This window comes from Corapipo altera, unplaced genomic scaffold (genome assembly GCF_003945725.1).
Source record: "Corapipo altera isolate COAL_440 unplaced genomic scaffold, ASM394572v1 59, whole genome shotgun sequence".
NCBI classification, from domain to species: domain Eukaryota; kingdom Metazoa; phylum Chordata; class Aves; order Passeriformes; family Pipridae; genus Corapipo; species Corapipo altera.
In genome coordinates, this window is record NW_020884917.1 from 5,565,127 (window position 1) to 5,582,842 (window position 17,716).

Sequence of the window (17,716 nt, forward strand, 5' to 3'; positions counted from 1 at the left end):
AATGTTTTTTTCCCACTTAAATGTGCATAAAAACCTGTCGTCTCCGAGAGCTTGTGTAGTTCTGAGAGGATCTTATTTCTGGGGCTTTGACAATAAATAGTTTTCATAAAAGCAGAGAAAATTCCATGTTAATGTTGAAGAATAAAATTCTCTTTTTGAACCCAAATGCTCTTTTTCTTTTTTTTTTTTAAATTAAGTTATACTTGATGTGTTTCTTTAGGTTCAATGTGCTAATGCCACAGGTGTAGCAGCCTAATAATGATGTAAACAGCAATCAGTGAAAAATTAGCATTTGATTTGAGTGGGAGTGGAATATTTACTTGGGCATATTCAGAACAGAGACTATTTTACTAATAACCCCAGAAACAAGAAAAACCTGCAAATCCTTTTAATTTTTTTCATTAAAGAATTGGTCTCAACAGCTAGATACATCACAGTAGAAAACTCAACCTTATGACTAAGTTCAGTAGAAATCAACAAAAAATTCAAAATTCATTTGCAAAATACAACACTAAGCAACTTACTGCTTTTCAACTGTGAATGATGAATAGGACCCATAAATTTTCAGGAAATAAGTTGTACTTCCTGCTTTAGACAATTCTACTTGTGTGCTCCATAGAAAGCATAGAGCACAGTCATGGCTTTCACCTTAGGAGACTATTGGAATCCCATAGGAGGGAACACCCCTATCAACATTTGTGTTTATCAAACATACAAAATGTGTGTTCTTCTGCCAGAAACAAAATATCCTCTGGGATATGGCTTCTCTACTGGATTATTGTGAAGTTTCTATTTTCTTATCCTCTTCTGAGAATGGACAAAGTTTGAACCAAGCATAGAGGGATGACAGTAAAAAAATAAAAATGTTAGGAACCATCATCACTAGGACAGATGTCTTGAGAATAATCAAACTAACTGAGTTCAAGAGCCTGAAAATACATTTTAGAGTGCATTTGCCTCCTAAGAGTCACAGCACTATAGTAGAACTTGCAAAATGCACATTAGCAAGATACAGCACCTAGAAATTTGAAGGAGAAAACTAGTGATGTTTTTTCCTAAACTGAGGTGAAAATGCTGGAGCTCACTCAGGAAAGCTTAAGGTTCGAGGTGAAATGAGTAGTAGTTTTAAGCCCTTAGATGATGAGTAAATTATCAATCCTATAGAATCAGAGAGTCACAGATACCAATAAGGGATGTACTTCACAGACAGGCTCCCCTTCAAAATAGGTTATAAAAAATTAATCAGTGATTAGTAGATGTTTTAAGCATGTTACAGATATGAGTAGTGTGTATGTTATAGATGTTTAGAAGCTCATCAATAGAATATGTCAGATATGGTTATAATCTATGCTTATAAGAAACCCACTTGTCTGTTGGACATTGCAAGATCTACAATTGATTGGTCATACATTAAAACATCTATTAATCATTCATTAGCCCTTCATAAAGTATTTATAAATGGAATCTTGATATAAAGTGTTGCTTAAAGGGGTGCCTTGAGCACGTCCAATCCCTCTAGAAATTGTAAAGTAAATAACTAAATAAAGATTAGTAGCACTGCCAGACAGAAAAGATGACATCATTTGGAGGAAATATTTTGATTTGGAAAAAATTGTTATATGAATCTTTAAAAGCAGTCTGCAGCATCCCATGGCAAGAAAATCAAGCAGAAATAAAATCCAAAGGTGGAAAACTGCAATGAGTGCTTGATTAGCAGTCCTGATGAGCTGTGAAGAGAGCAGAGACCAGCACAATGACCAAGGCAAAGCTCAGTCCCTGGATGCAGACATCAAGCAAGACCACTGACTGCCCAAGGTGTGAGCCCAAACATAGCTGCACCCACTCCTCAGGGATTTGGGTGGTGGTGCCTGAGCACAGCAGTGTAATGTCAGATATCAATATAGATAAACTTGCAGGTTTTCTGCTCAAAACAATGACATTTCTTTATTGTGCAGATCAGGAGCTGGTAAACTCTAACTTTTTCCACAACACTTCACGGGCAGTACTGGGCCTTGAAGTAATTCCCTTATAGCTGTAAATACTTGGAGAAGAAAGGGTCAGCAGCAAAAGTGTAAGACTCAGAAAAGGCCTTCTACAATCTTGTTAATAACCCACAAATTATTGCACCTCTGATCCTACAGTATCTGACTGCAGGTATAAATGATAATCTTTGGACAGTTACCTGACAAACAACACTGGCTGCTATATTCAGGGCTTCAGTGGCATATGGGAACAACCATCCACAGCTGGGAACAACCATCCACAGCTGGGAACTACTTGAGGAACATAAATAAGCTTGTGAAGCTGGAAACTACAAAGGGTTAAAACCTTCTAAAAATCAGACTATCATCTTCTAGAATCTCTTTTCCATTTTTCTTGCTCCAGTTTTCAAAAAATGTACATTTTCAAATACAACAATAAAATTAATTTACAACAAACCCTGGAGACACTCAGAATTGCTTTTAGTTGCATCACAGAGATAAGCTACTTATTAAAAATGATGGCAGAGGCTGTGATATGCATAGGTACCCTGCATAGTACCATGTTCCAGGAAAAAGCACTGTGAATGAGCCAACTCACAGGGAAAGAGACTTCCAAGTGCATATAAAACCATCCCTATCTATGCATAAGTCTGATTAATAAATAGAACATGTATTTTTCTTTGACTGCTTTGGGAAGCTGTTGACTGCAAGTTATGCTCTGTTAAACTGACCCCTTTTACATTGTATGAAAACTGGAGACGGAGAAACATCTCATTTCATTATGCCTGGACACCAAGGTAACACATAGAATCTTCTTTTTGTTTTAAAAATAAAATCTCTGACTTGAGAGGTTTATACTATTTCTCAGTGCAGGCTGGATCCCTAAGAATATTTATTAGATATATATTATGAAAAATCCCACAAAGGCTCTACCCATTTTGTTTCTGTGTTTAAATAATGATTTAGTTTGGAAGGCTGAAACATTTCAAGCTGTCAATTCCATTGCCCAAATTTCTGCTCCCACTCAAAACAGCAGCCATAACTGTAGGTAATAGCGATCTTAGTTTAGGCAGGCCAGCTCTCTTAAGGATGCCTCCACTAATGACATGATTATATGAGGAAGCAAACTTCATCCAAAAGAATCTTCTAATAACTGAGCAGGTTTAGTGTTTAATACACTTTTCTGAATTCCCAAAGCTGAACTTTAAAAGTAAAGCATATGAAAATTGTTCTGCAGTAACTCAATGGAAGCAGAAGACATTCCAGAGCAGGAAATAAAACTCACACAAAACAAAACTGACCTGGGAAATGATGGGGGATGAAAGAGGCACTGCTTACAAGATCCTAAAACTGTACCAGGTGACGTGAGTGTTTCCATGGTTAAGAGATTGTCTTAAAAAATAATTTCAAGGAAAGTGTGATAGACTCAATGCTGCAAGCAGCTTTCTTGGAGGCACAAATACTTTCGCTTTTGTAAGAATACCATCTTCCTCTTTGTCTCCAAAGCTAACTTATTATTTTATTGAACTTGCTGTGAGAAACTGATTTCCAGACCAGAGGAGACAAAGTTCAGTAGGATATGCCTTTTACAGAGAAAAGTAAAATTACTGTGTAGGTTATCAAATCTGATCTTGTGTTCAACAGTACATGAATGCTTGATCAAAGAGCCAGCTTTACTTGTTACGATAATGCTCATTCTACAAATATACAGAAAAAACCAAACAGTTTTACTGATGAAAAGCCAAGACATTTCAGGATGCCAGAGCATCATATGAAAAAATGGGCCTATAACCTGAAAGGTAAAGTCACTTGAGACAGTGCCAGGATATAGATCTTGTGCGTTTTCTAAAGGACTTGTAGAGCAGTGAAGACACACCATCTGAATGCAGCAATGGAGAATGAAAGGACATATTGTGAAGTAACATCAAGCATAACTTCATTTTACAAAACAGTACTGGTGTTTTTCAGGGAGAATGTTTAAAAAATCACATTTCTGGATATCTTCTAGAGATTAGGTTAGTGCAGAAAAGTAGTATATTTGGTTAGGGACCAAGAGATCCTCAGTCTTTTATGTTTTCTGACTATCCTTTCTGTAGAAAGCATCACACTACTAGGTAAGCTACTAAGATTGTTTGCTTAAACCAACGCTTTTCAAGGGAAAACAGAAATATCTCTAAAAGTTAAGAAGAATTCAACAATGGCTCACAGCAGAAACACATGACATTTTTCTTTTCTATCCCTAATAAGTGAAAATTGATTACAGAAATGGAATTTTTTATCAGCATGGCATTTACTTTTGTAGGAATTTTTAACCAAGAATCTATGAATTTTATCAGTGTTTAAATTATGAGAGAATTACACATTAAAATATAGTTGAGTTTGTTCCCATTTTTTCTCATTGGCTCTTGAGACAGATTCTGTGTAGTAGTCACCTGGCCTTAAGGAAGAAAGACTGTTTCAAACTGAGCACAGGCTCCTGAGGATATTCTGATACCTTCTTTTTTACTGTGATCAACATTATCATCTGAAGTGGGTGTAGATGGAAAGGTTTTGGTACTGGGAGAGCTGCAGAGTAGGAGAATAAAAAGCCCAGAGTGAACATGACAAAGGAAACACCAAGGTCAAAGAAAGGAGAATGAGGAGGAGGTGCTCCACAGCACAGAAGATACCCCCACTGCAGCCCTCAAAGGACAAATGGATATTTCCTGATGAGAATTGTGATCTGTGGAGATCCCATGCAGAAGCAGGGGAAAAACATGAAGAGAAAGGAGAAGGAGGGGGGAACTATTGTTAACTGACCACAGCTCCTCATGTCCCCTGCACCACTGCGGGCGAGTAGAGGAGTCAGGAGCGAAGCAGTAAAGTTAAATCTGGGAGAGTGTGGAAAAAAATTGTTTTAATATTTGTCTTAGTTTCTCACTAACTGAATCTATTTTAATTGTCAATAAATTAAAGCTAATTATCCCCAAGTTGAGTCTCTTTTGCCCACAACACTGATTGGTAAGCCATCAGTCTTGACCCATGAGCTTTCTTATCCTATTTTCTCTGCTGTCCTACTGAGGCAGTGTCTGACTGGCTGGGTAGACATTTCGCTGTGGGCCAAAGCTAAGCCACCACACCAATGCATTATAGTAGTGTAAACTGTGTCTAGCAACAACAATACTCAAGGGTTTTCAATACCTTGATGACAGAGAAGCAAAGCATTCCCGCTTAGATACACATATGCTTGGTTTCTAAACATGAATGAATTGAGGTAGAAGGTGCAGTTTCACTGGAAGTCCAGAGTAACTATTGTGGCAAATTCTTTACACAGTATTAGTGCTTATATTCTTAATTGTTTTCAATTTGCGTGCATACCTTGTACTAGCTGATACCTCCCTGAACCTACATTAAATCTCACAGTCCCTGAAGGAATTTTAAAAAAGGCACTAGAAAGACTACTTCGACTTAATCCCATGAAATCACCTAGATATCACAGCAATAAGTACCAAATAAATATTTGTAATAATCAGTAAGAAGACCACCACTTAGCATTTATATAGAATTTTGCAGACAAATTTTTCAATTCTGGGAGCCTGAGCTCTGTCAATTTAATTTATTTTTAGGGTCTTAAGTAAAAATAAGTCAAATTTTCAAAAACCCTGTGAACATGCAGATCCCAAGAAAACCAAGAGTGAATACATAGGTAACATAAAACAAAAGAAGTTTATTTCATCCAAAGACATGCTATGAGCAAACATTTTGGAAACCCTGTATATGTTACTTATCAGTTAGATTTTTTTTTTTTTTTATGTTGACCTTCTCCTCCCTCCTTTTTTGTATATGTAATAGGATAATTACAACATTTAGCTTTTATAAATGAACATCAGGGTAAAATGTCTAATAAAATGGCTGTCATTGGGCCTAATCATGCATAACTCTTTGAAAACATGCCCAGCAGGCAAATCCTAAATTATAAAAAAATTAAATCTGTCAACACTTGGTTTTCTACACTGCTGTGATATGATCAACCTACAAACTATACAATGTAATTATATATCCAGAGCCATTTAACAATGTCTGGTTATTTCAAAACTGCACAGGTCTATATTTGAAAATGGTTGTAGATAGACTTCCAAATAGGCTGCTTAGACAGACATTTTAGTATATGCACATACATCAGAAATTTATGTGCAGAATACCATGTAGAGACAAGGGTATTGGAATATCCAAAAGCACCACTTAAAATATCTGGTTCTGACAGATACTTAGTCTGCTCATTATATACATTTATTGTGGTTGAGCTATTTGCTGTCTAAATCTATGCTGAATTTTCTATCAGAAATAAGTACTAATAGTGGTATCACTGATGCGACATGACTTGATTCAATGCAAAGTGACACGACCTGAGGTGATTGGAAATACACAGTGCTCATGTAAGCCTTGATATGACATGGATAGAGGAGGTTGCACAAAATTTCTCACAATATCTTTGTAAACAAGGTGCTGCTGGTCAGATTAGAACCAGTCTGAAAAACTACAATAACAATTTACAAAATAAAAATAATAGCACCATTGCAAAGCAGATAAAGAGCAGATATCATTCCCAGGTCCCTTGGACCAAACTACTGGAGACATGAAAAATGAAGAACATATTAGGGCACAGGCAAAGAGCGAGTGGAAACCACCCTAACCATTTCATTCCTGCTCTATTAGTGACAGATAGAAAAGAGAGGAAAGGAAACTAGAAGAAAGGGATCCTTCTTGGGTCTAATCCTACAAGATAAACTAAATTGAAGTTGTCAGCATCTCTGAGGCTGAGTCTTACATGTTTACCAAAACGAAGTGTGAATATTTTTAAATATATCTAATACAATTAATATAAATAATCAGAAAATGTAGCTGACTGACTCCTTTAGCAGCAGGTCAGTACATACAGACTGCCCACAAACTCTTGTCCTGTGGGTTCCCGGCTGTCCACATTTATAACTTACAATTCTGAAATGTTCCAGATCCACTTAAGCTGACACACACTGAACCAGATTTTAGTTCAACAGAGGCATCTAATTTTTGTCTGATTAGTTACTTTTATATTTATGTAGACTTTAAAATATCTATTTTCATACATGACACAAATATACTGTAAACAAATATCTGACTTCATGAAATTTTGTATCTCTAATAATCATAAATTGTATTGGTATTCATAAAAAAAGGAAAGAGTACCGAAAAAATTATCCGAATTCTCTAATTTTTTTAAGTTGTTCCCCTGTGTGGCAAAAATGAAAGCAAAGAGCATCTTCTAAACTTTCTGAAAGGGGCTGCAACTCAGCTCATTTCACGTTGATTAGTTCCTTGGTTCCTGTGTTTGTCTATTTTAGAATGATTTATCCAGCTTCTGAAAGATACTTTTCCCACAAGAAAAATGGTTACTTCAGGGCTCCCTTGCTGCTAAAAGAATGAACTCTTATCAAAAGGAAATTGCCATCTGTCTTCCCGGATAAAAGCCCAGCACTTGGGTCTCAGTGATCTAGCCTCTGTAGAAAGTGTGTCAACTGTGAGACACATCAAATTAATCTCCTTAATCTAAAACGTTTATTTGCCTTTAATTTGAATCTGTGAATATCATGTGCACATGTAAATATGACTATTTGCATATACAAATGTTAAAAATGCAATGTGAGGTCACACCATGTTAATATGACACTTCATATTGAGTATTTGAGAAAATATTTCTGGAAGTCTTGTTTTACAGTACAATATGCAATCTTAGTATACATGCCTGGAACCATTTATTCAAATGTTCCTATTAAAAATCGAACTTTTAGGTGCAGAGCTTCTCTTTTGCCTTTTGAAGAATAAATCTTACTTAATACTTAGGGACACATTGCTAACTGAGAACATATATAAGGCTTCTTGAAAAATTCTAGGTCAGCTGCTCTGCGAAGATCCTCATTTTTGAAACTGGAAATACATCTGAATACTTATTTGATTTGTGATGCAATAGCATCACCAAATAGTTTTGTTTTCATGTAAGCTAAGTGCTTACATTGAAGTCTCATTGAGGTGAATGAACAAGAGATTAGTGAAAAAGATCAGATCTAAAACTGGAATTAGATAGAATATTTTTCTTTTCACTGGTCTTAGCTCCAAATTGGACCTGATCTGATGCAAAGTTGAAGAATAATGCAGATGGCTCCTGAATACAGTGGAAAGATTGCTGTCAAAGCTACAGGTCAGTCCAAAGTCCAATTCTGGCTCTGAATACAGGTATCAAGGAAGCTGGAAGCATTTAATTCTCTGTGGTTACATCAGTTCACCCCAGAGTCAAAATGACATATAAACCCTAATTGATACCATGTGTTTGAGAAGTTCTCACTCTATTTTCCAGGTTTTGTGGAGAACACATGAGATATCAAACCAGTTGAGAAACTGATTTTTAATTAGACATTTGAGTTTTGATGAAATCTCAGTATATAAAGTGAGATTTGAGAAGTGTGAATAAGGTTGAAGGAAACATTTAGTTTGAAAACCTTGAAGTCAAAGCCACGTTTCCAATAAAAGAGATATAAGAAGTGAGTGATATCCACAGAAACAAGTAAGCTGAGTCAAAGTCTATGAAAGGGAAGAAAGTATGCAAAAAAGGATGTTGGGGGTCCCTAAGCAGGATACTTTTAACATTTTTCTTGGGGCACTATTTTATTACTTCAGAACAGCTCCAAGCGTGCAGTGGTGGAATGTGAATGTGACTTTGTTCAACTGTTTTCTGTCTGTGTGTCAGTGGCAAGGTTACTGCTGCTACTCTTTTTCTAAAGAGAGAGCAGTGAAAGCCTATGAGTCTCTGCACCAGCACTATGTGAGCATATTGCCTCTCAGATGGTAGCAACCCTCTGTCACATTCATCTTTGGATGGCTTACTTTGATTGTAAACATACAGGAAAACACTAGCTAACACAAGACTGACTACAGCACTTTAAAGCCACTGTTTATACATACATACACCCACTGTTGTCATTTTTCACCAACAGTCCTGCTCTGTAGATAAAGGTACATATAAACTGGTAACAATTGTGTATTTAACATGCCAAAAATTGTGGCCTCAATGCAGCTCTTACAGAAGAGGAAAGGTAGAAGGGCTAATATGAAACCACATATATAACATTTCCGCAGAGAACTCTGTCTTCTCCCAGACACTTCCATCTCATTTGGTGTCAGCAAGAAACCTGCTCCCAAAATGAGCTGTGAGTCCTGCCCCAGAAGCAGCACTACCAGATACCTGCAGTGTGGGGCGGGGCTGCACTCAGCATCAACTGAGTGATTTGATTTTGTTAATGTTCTTCCAAGATGTATACAGAACATTTTAAATTTCCTGATTTCCTTGAAAGTATTTTTTAATATTTTTTTCTTTTTTTTGATTTGTTTTTTTTCTGTTTCGTAATCCATGTCCCACCTTTCCTGTGACTCCTCCCTGAGTTTTTCTTTTTTGGGATGGGTATAATTTTTTTTCCTGTGAGAGACATTTCTTCTGCTTTCACCTATTTGACTCCTTTCCTCTGATCCCTTATCTCCCCTCTCAGCCACTTGGCTCATGTCACTCTGAATCCGATCACGATAGGTTTCCATATGGGAGTTCACACAGAGCTGCAAAGGCAGTAAATCTACTGTCTGTAATGCTGCCATATTAATTCCTAATCAATTTCAAAGCTGTATTTGAAACTCATATATTTCACTTCAGCAAAATCAAAATAATGTCAAGTTGCCAACAGCAAATGAAACTTGAAAATATAATTAAAAACATATAGGCTAGGAATGTATTGTTTCTGAGGTCTTTGCAATTGTCACTGTGCTAGGCACTATAAATTGATGGCAAGAGGGTATATGAAACTGAGATCCTCTTATAACAAAAGCATAGCTCCATATTGCTTCAGGTAACAGAAAAACTCTCAGCTGAATGTGAGTGATGACTGCAAGAATAAACTGTATAATTTCTTTCTTTTTTTGCTGCAAGGATCAATTCCAAATTTGCTAAAATCTGATGCTGAAATCCTGCAAAGACTGCTTAGTTACCTTGCATGCAATCCTAATGCATATGGATAAATTTGAGAGTTTGTGTAGTGTGTTCTTGTGACTGTGATTTTTCCATTTCAGAGATAAAGATGCAGTGTGATCTTATACTGACCATTACACGTCATTACAGAAGATCATATGCAAATGTTAATTTCTTCTTATGATGATATTACTGTATTTTAAACAAAAGACATGGCAAAGTCTAGCTCCTCTCATCCTCCTCTTTTTTTTTTCACATGGAGGCAGAATGTCACAAATAATGCCTAGGTTATTACTCTATATCTGCTACTGACTGAATGCATAGCCTGAGGAAAGTCTAATTACCGTTTACAATAAATAATTTCCTCCATATTTATTGTCAATGGAAATCTACTCATAGACATTTAGCCAAGGAATTCTGCTAGACGAGCAAAAATATGTACTATCTTTCAACAGCAGCTCAGCTTACAACCTGAATGTCTGTAGCTTTTTCATTAAATTCATTATTGCTTTATTGTGCCTAGACTCTTGTTCTTCCATAAGGCAATGTCAATAGACAGACAGATGAATTTCTTCATGTTCTAAGTATTTTCTACTTTTATCTGTTGACCAGATTCACAAAATATTTATGGACCCTGGAGCAATTTTTGCGCTTTACAAAACAAGGGAATTTTTTTTTTTTGGTGCTAAAACCAACAAGTTCCAAGTTCTTTGTCTGATTCTGATTTCTCTCCACAAGAATATAAATGTGATCTAATTTTAATGAGGTCAGCAGAGTTGCAATTTGTTAAAACAGAGAAACTACTGTTCAGAATCAATCCCTTCAATTTCTTATAGGCTTCAAATCTGCAATAAGGAGGAAGAAGAAGGAATGATTCTGTCATTTGAAATACTAAAATTAGCTAATTGCTCTGATATTTTATTTAAATCAATTAGTCTCACCAAAGGCCAGTGGTTTTTTTACTATGTTTGGATTTCTTTTTTTACATTTATACCTCTGTAAAGTAGAGAAGCTACTCATTGAAGTCAGAAGAAAAACATTTACACCTACAGCTGTGAAACTAATGGATTTTTCTGTTTGCAGACTGAAAAATTTCCCTGAAACACCTTACCCCCTTAAGAAAAAACCAAAAAACCCCAAACAATAACAAAACATGGTTCGAGGAGACCTGGAGTGGAAAAAAATTGGAAAAAAAAAAATTTTAGGTCACCCAAAACATTTAGTTCAGACTAAAATGGTTTCTTGAAAGGAAATGTAAAATGTATCACCCTTTTATAAATTGAGTGGAAATACTTGACTTCAAAAAATCATTCTTACATACCTTTTCTTAATCTCATCCATTTTTGTTGGGAGGAACATGTCTATTAACCTAACTATTTGTCCTAAATATACCTTTGGAAAGGGCAAAGTATGCAGACCTCTTTGCTGGTACTCATCAGTGCTACTGGCAATTGTGTCACTAAAAGGGCCAAGGGTCACAAATATTTTTGCAGGCAACCTAGTCAGACAATGTTGCTGTTCTAAGGTACCTCCAACATGTCAGAAACTGTGATGAGCCCAGCCCAAGTGCAGTTAAGGAAGGACTCTTTCACTATGCCTATCACATTCTTAATACTTTTACGTGCAATAAAATCCTACTTCTGAAATATGAGGTATGTGCTGTTTGCTTTCCAAACGTAAAGCTGAATATATCCCCTTGAAAAAGAAATTTCACAGAGGGCACTCACATGTTAGAACCATGCCAGGAGAAGAAAGATGAGGAGAAAAGGAATGACCTAGTTCTAGGTATGGATTAACTGAACACATAATGAGCATGCAGTTATTCTGTGTTGAATTGTGTCATCTTTCAACAATGGCAACCAGCAGGCAGGTAACAATCCTCCTAGATTCACCTCAAAGAGACAGATAAGGACCCTGACCTGCAGAAGACCTGGTGATCATCAGCCAGCTAGAAGAGACAAACAAGATCAACAGTCTAAACTAAACCAGAAATTGTTACCTTTGCATCGGTTGAGGAACCAGTGTTTTGGCTGTAGCTGCAAGAAAGCAATCTGAGTGTGTTGAAGGAGAAATTCCTTCCTTACTCCTGAAGACCGTAAACCTGCTGAGCATTGCAGGTTGCTAAGATATCTGAACCAAGATCTTCAGGGTGTGAGGGACAAGGGTCCATTTGTTAAGTTCCTCAAGGTTTTTCTGGCATTTCCACTGGTAAATTACACACTAAAGGATATCAGAAGGCTTCTTTTCCCCACTGGTCTTACAAAGACCTAAATTAATATAGATTTACCTGATATTCTGCTAGAACTCCAAAATATTTCCTTTGATTTCAATAAAATTGCACTACTTATTTAAAGCAATGTCCATGAAATGAGATCTCTCTCTTTGTTCCTAATATTCATCCAAAAGTAACGTGCCTCTTAAGAGCCATCAGTGCAATAGGTGGAGTCTCACAGAGGTCAGCGTAATTGCACCAGTTTAGACCAAGGCAGAATTTAGTGCATTGATGCTGGCTTGTGAAAAATAAATAAGAAACTTGATGGATATTAAAACCAGTGTTAAAACAGGGTGTTTTATACAGTAATTATAAGGTTATTTCTCAGTAATTCAATCTACCAAGGGTGAAAATATATCTTTTATTGCTGCCAATGATGGTAATAATTCTCTCTGCCATCTGTAAAAGCAACAATAGCTTTTCATTGATTTTGCTTAAAAGGAAAGTTCAGGGTTAGAAAATTAGTGTTTCATGTGGAAACAAGAAAAACTTTCCAAAGTATATGTGATGGAAATAGAAATAATTATGTTTGAGGAAGAAGGAAGTCTTATGATTAGGGTCACTGGATAGATATCTAAAAACCTCACACGGGGTCCAATTCTTCCACATATTTTCATTTCTTTAATTTCCTGAGTGAAAAATAAAATAAATAATAAAACTTCCTTTCTTTCACCTTGTTTGTTTGTTTGTTTTCTCATTAGATAATACACATGAAAGTCCATTAAGACTGGTTTACATATTCACATGCACCTAAGGCAAGGTCAGAGCTAAACCAAATTTTCTTATTTCAGGGCAAGTCTGCATACAGATTATATCTTTTTGTTTACAACACAGTATCTAGTGATTTATGTATTTACCTAGTATTTATGTACGTTGGCCATTTTACCCACTGCCATAATATATATATAGGTAATATTAATGGAGGCCAAAAAATTCGTCTGAGGTACAGAAAAGAATGACCATCTAAATCACTAGCAAAGCCGCTCACAAAAGGTCTTTTGCTAAGAAGCATGTAAAGAGTAAAAATAACTGCAAGCTGACTTCATAAATAACTGAATACTGACTTCACCCAAGGAAACAGTAAATCCAGGAGAACATAGCACACGTCTGGATTTGCTGCTTTTTGTAAATTAATTGGTTCAACTTTGTTGGCTCATAGTATCACAGCACCCTGCATAAATGGAAGCCTTGTCTTGGCTCTGAAGTTGCAATCTGACAACATACATTTTATTTAGAAAACACTAATTTTACCATTAATGTTCTACATACTTTTTGTAAGATAAATCAATTCCGCAACTTGCCATTGCAGTCATGGGGAAATCCCTAATGCATCCTAGCATTCCTTCTGATTTTCTGTTTATGCGCACTCTTGTAGTAAGTGTCACATTGTGTTATCTTGTTTTTATTGGTCCTATTTTAAAATGAATTGCAGTAACTCAAATAATAGTTGCTTCAGCTCTAAACCTAACTTTCTATCTTATTAAGCAGAAAAGATGACTCACTTGTATAAATTACCTTCATCATGTAGCTGTTAAAGATAATAAAATCTGGGAAGAAAACTGTATGTCGAACCACAAGAGCTCTACTACAAAGTACTACAGGACCCTTATTTATGATTAGCACTAACTGGTCTCTAGGTTGGTGGACAAAGATGAGTAGCCACGGATACAAGGCCTCATTGACTCATCTGTACAAATAGCAGCTGTGGAAAAGAAGGGTCGATGTTATGGTGGGCAGCACTATGGAGCTCTTCTGCCTCTTGTTTGCCATGATGGGACAGGGCTGGTCTTGCCTTCAGCTGGAGCTGCCCCAGAGGCAACCGTCACTGTAAGTGTCTTGGGCATGGCCTTTGTCCCAGGAAGGATGGCTCTAATTGGCCCAATTTGTTTCTTTTTTGGGAGATGGCTTTGGTAAGGTTTTTTGTGTGACTACTGAGCAGATACTACAATCTGCAATCCTACCCCTCTTCAGGGTATTCTTACTACTTTTGCTTCCTTGCAACTACTTGTTCTTTGCCCAGGAAAAGAAGCTGGAGAGTCAATAGAAATCCTATGCCACTGAATGCTATCCCAAAGAGTAATCTGAGTACAGAATGCCTTTGAATCTTCAAAATAGATTACTTAGTCAGAACCAGAAGTGGAGGTGGTGCCTCACTCAGGGGAACTCCACAGATGATGTTGTAAGGGCAACTCAAGTTTAGAATCTTCTCACACAGCTGAGATTAATGTCTACTGCTTACTGTCTATTCTTTATAAATGCCCTGCATTGGATGTGTAGTAATAAAGGCAGTGGGAAAAATACGCACAATTAAATTATTCTTGGGCTACCGTTTACCTCAAAAAGGAGGTAAAATTTTGGAAAAACCTAATAAAACTGGAGGCCTGGTCTTAACTTATATCAATGTAAGGAATGTAAAAGTCAAACACTAACACTATAAATTCAGGACCTTAAGAATAAAATTAGATGGGTAAATAGTCAAATTACAGTACTACAGAGCAAAAATGCAGCAATAAAAAGGAATACCATGACAATATTGTATGTGGAACGCATTTGGCAAACCTGTACCAAAAATGACCTTGAAATCAAATTACAGAAGACAACAGACATAAAAAGAAAACTGAGAAAAAAAGAATATAAGAAAGAAATATGCAAGAGAAAATGCATGAAATGCGGGATTGATCCATAAACTTTAATGAAAAAATAATAACCTACTATGGAGTACCATCTAATATAGGTGATAGGCTATATCGAAGAAAAAACAAGAAATATGTAACATATACATTTTGAAATGTTCTCATTACTCAAGAAGAACAAAAGTAAAAAAAAAGTATATAGAGATTAATATCACCAAGAATAAAGAAAATTAAAGGTCTTGAATTTTACTTACAGAAGTAAAGCCCTGTTGAGGCAAACAAAATAACTAATTCTAACGTATCAACACAAGAGTGCTGAAACATAAAAAGTGGAATCACAAGAATGATTATTGAAATAATTATTTTAAATCAGACACATGACATACAACACATCATAAAACTGCTAAATTCTAGATTAGGAACAGAAGAGAGGAGACTATAGTTAAATCAAAACACTTATGTATTTCTGTCATCTTTTCTGCATCTCCTGAAGCTTATAGAGCAGTCCTGCTGTGTAGAAGATCTAGGAGAAGAGATGATAGGCATATATAAGACACTGCATGAGAGATGAGCCTTTAATCTACATGGATGATCTTCAAAACACGCAGTCTTTTTGACTAGTGTTCTTTTTAGTTTTACAAAACAGTGTCACAACTATTCTGATATAACTTATATTAGTACAGAAGAATAAGGTTTGCAATAATGCTTCTCTCAAGCTCATACTCTGACAAAAAACTATAAAAATACCCTGTGTGGTAATACAGTTAGCCCACACTGCAACCACACTTTTGTCTTCCTGTCTGTTTGGGGAACACCGCCACCACCTAGTTTCAGGCACCAAAGTTACAAAGTCCTCGTTGTCTCTATAGTTGGTAAAGGGAAATAGATGTTCTTGGGGGTAATTCAGAGCTTACAAGAGAAGACCCTTTTCTGAGCTGTATTCCAGTGGGGACTCTTTTCTCCACTGACTGTGGGGGAAACTGAGCATACATTTCAGTGGCTTGATTGGGTGGCATGTACCAAAGGCACATACCAAAGGCAGCCTGTACCAGGACCAATTGCAAATGGAGTTTTGCTGTTTTCCTATGTTTTGGCCACACTGCACACCAAATCTCACTGGCTGTCTTTGGTTATGTCTATGCATTACTTAGCGATCTAGATTTGAGCAAAGAGCTAAGAAACCTGCATCAAGTGCCTATCGCTGAGTGCTAACTGTACAGGACTATACAGTCTTGCTCCCAAACAACATGTTTAAATCAAATGATCATTAAGTTAAATGACATCATAACTATCTCTGCATCTAAAGCAGAATGATAGATTTAGGATCTTTTTCTTACCTTCAGGAAACCTGTGACCAGTCCCTGAGCATGTATACTGACTTCTTATAATGAAAGCAGCAATGCAGAAATTCTTGTCCAGACCACAAAAACTATGCCAACATGGTAATCCCCTTCTCCTTGCTTTTAATTCACTCTAGTCATCCTGAGTACTTCCAGTAAGGAAGACAGACATCTGCCCCAGCTTCAGTACTGCCACACAGTTCTGTATGACACAGGGCAAGCCCAAGAGCCTTAGGTACAGAAAATATGCTGTTCTGCTTAAATTATACTTCCCTTCAACCACATGCTCATTTCTTATGGATAATAACGGTGCAGTCCCAAAAGTAATCCATGTTATAAGGAAAGTGTTAGTAATTTTACTTCTGTTTTTTTAACAAAAGAGCACATAAATCTCTGACAAAATAATAAAAAATTAATCCTTAGATTATTCCTTAGTGATTGTTCTTTGCTGAGTATACCTGGCTGGTTGTGAATCTCTCTGCTAATTTTGTTTGATATGGAGCTAATTTTCTTTAGATAGTATGAGGCTGTGCTTTGGATTTGTGCTGAAAAAAGTGTTGATAACACAGAGATGTTGCAGTTATTGCTGAGCAGTGCTTTGCACAGCCTCAAGGCCTTTCCTGCTTCTCACACCGCCTCAACAGAGAGTGTTGGGTTGGGGTTGCACAAAAAACTGGAAGGGAACACAGCTGGAACAGCTGTTCCCAACTGACCAAAGGGATATCCCATATGAACCAGACCATGCGGCGTCATATCGTGCAGGAAGAAGGAGGAGGAAGGAGGGATATTCAGAGTGATGGCGTTTGTCTTCCCAAGTCACTGTTATGTGTGATGGAGCCCTGCTTTCCTGGGGATGGCTGAGCACCTACCTGTCCATGGGAAATAGTGAATTAATTCTTTATTTTGCTTTGCTTGGGCTTTTGCTTTACCTATGAAATGACTTTATTTCAACCCACAAGCTTTCTCATCTTTACTCTTTTTTTATTTCCCCCATTCCACTGTGCAGTGTGAGTGAGTGGCTGTGTGGGGCTTAGCTGCTGTCTGGGGTTAAAACACAACAACCTGTTTTCTATAGCTGTTGTACTCTGGAAGGAAACTCACAAAAAGTCTGGACATGCACACATGACCTACCTCCACCTCGCTTTTAAGTTTTACTTATACCTATAAAAAAAAGAAGAAATACTTCATCTCCTAGAAAGAATTTATACCCATTATGGTCATTATTACTAATCATAAGATGATTATTTCTTCTCATCACAAATTTTTTAAGAAGGGTCAATAATCTCTCTATGAGTTCATAAAATGCTCAAAAGCAAAACAGAAAAATTGCTTCATATAAATCAGCCTGACGCAGATCAAATCACATTCCATTTCAGAGAGAATACAAAACAATCCTACACTCTTTTGAATGCTGCTGTAATGTAGACTCCTTTCAAGAATTTTAGAAACTAGCATTTGAACTG

At 36.6% G+C, this 17,716-nt stretch overlaps 1 protein-coding gene across 7 annotated transcripts in view; it reads right to left on the reverse strand.

The window, feature by feature from the left end:
* The window catches only part of POU6F2 (POU class 6 homeobox 2), a 353,312-nt gene that overhangs the window by 58,925 nt on the left and 276,671 nt on the right, over positions 1–17,716 (reverse strand). The window lies entirely within an intron of this gene.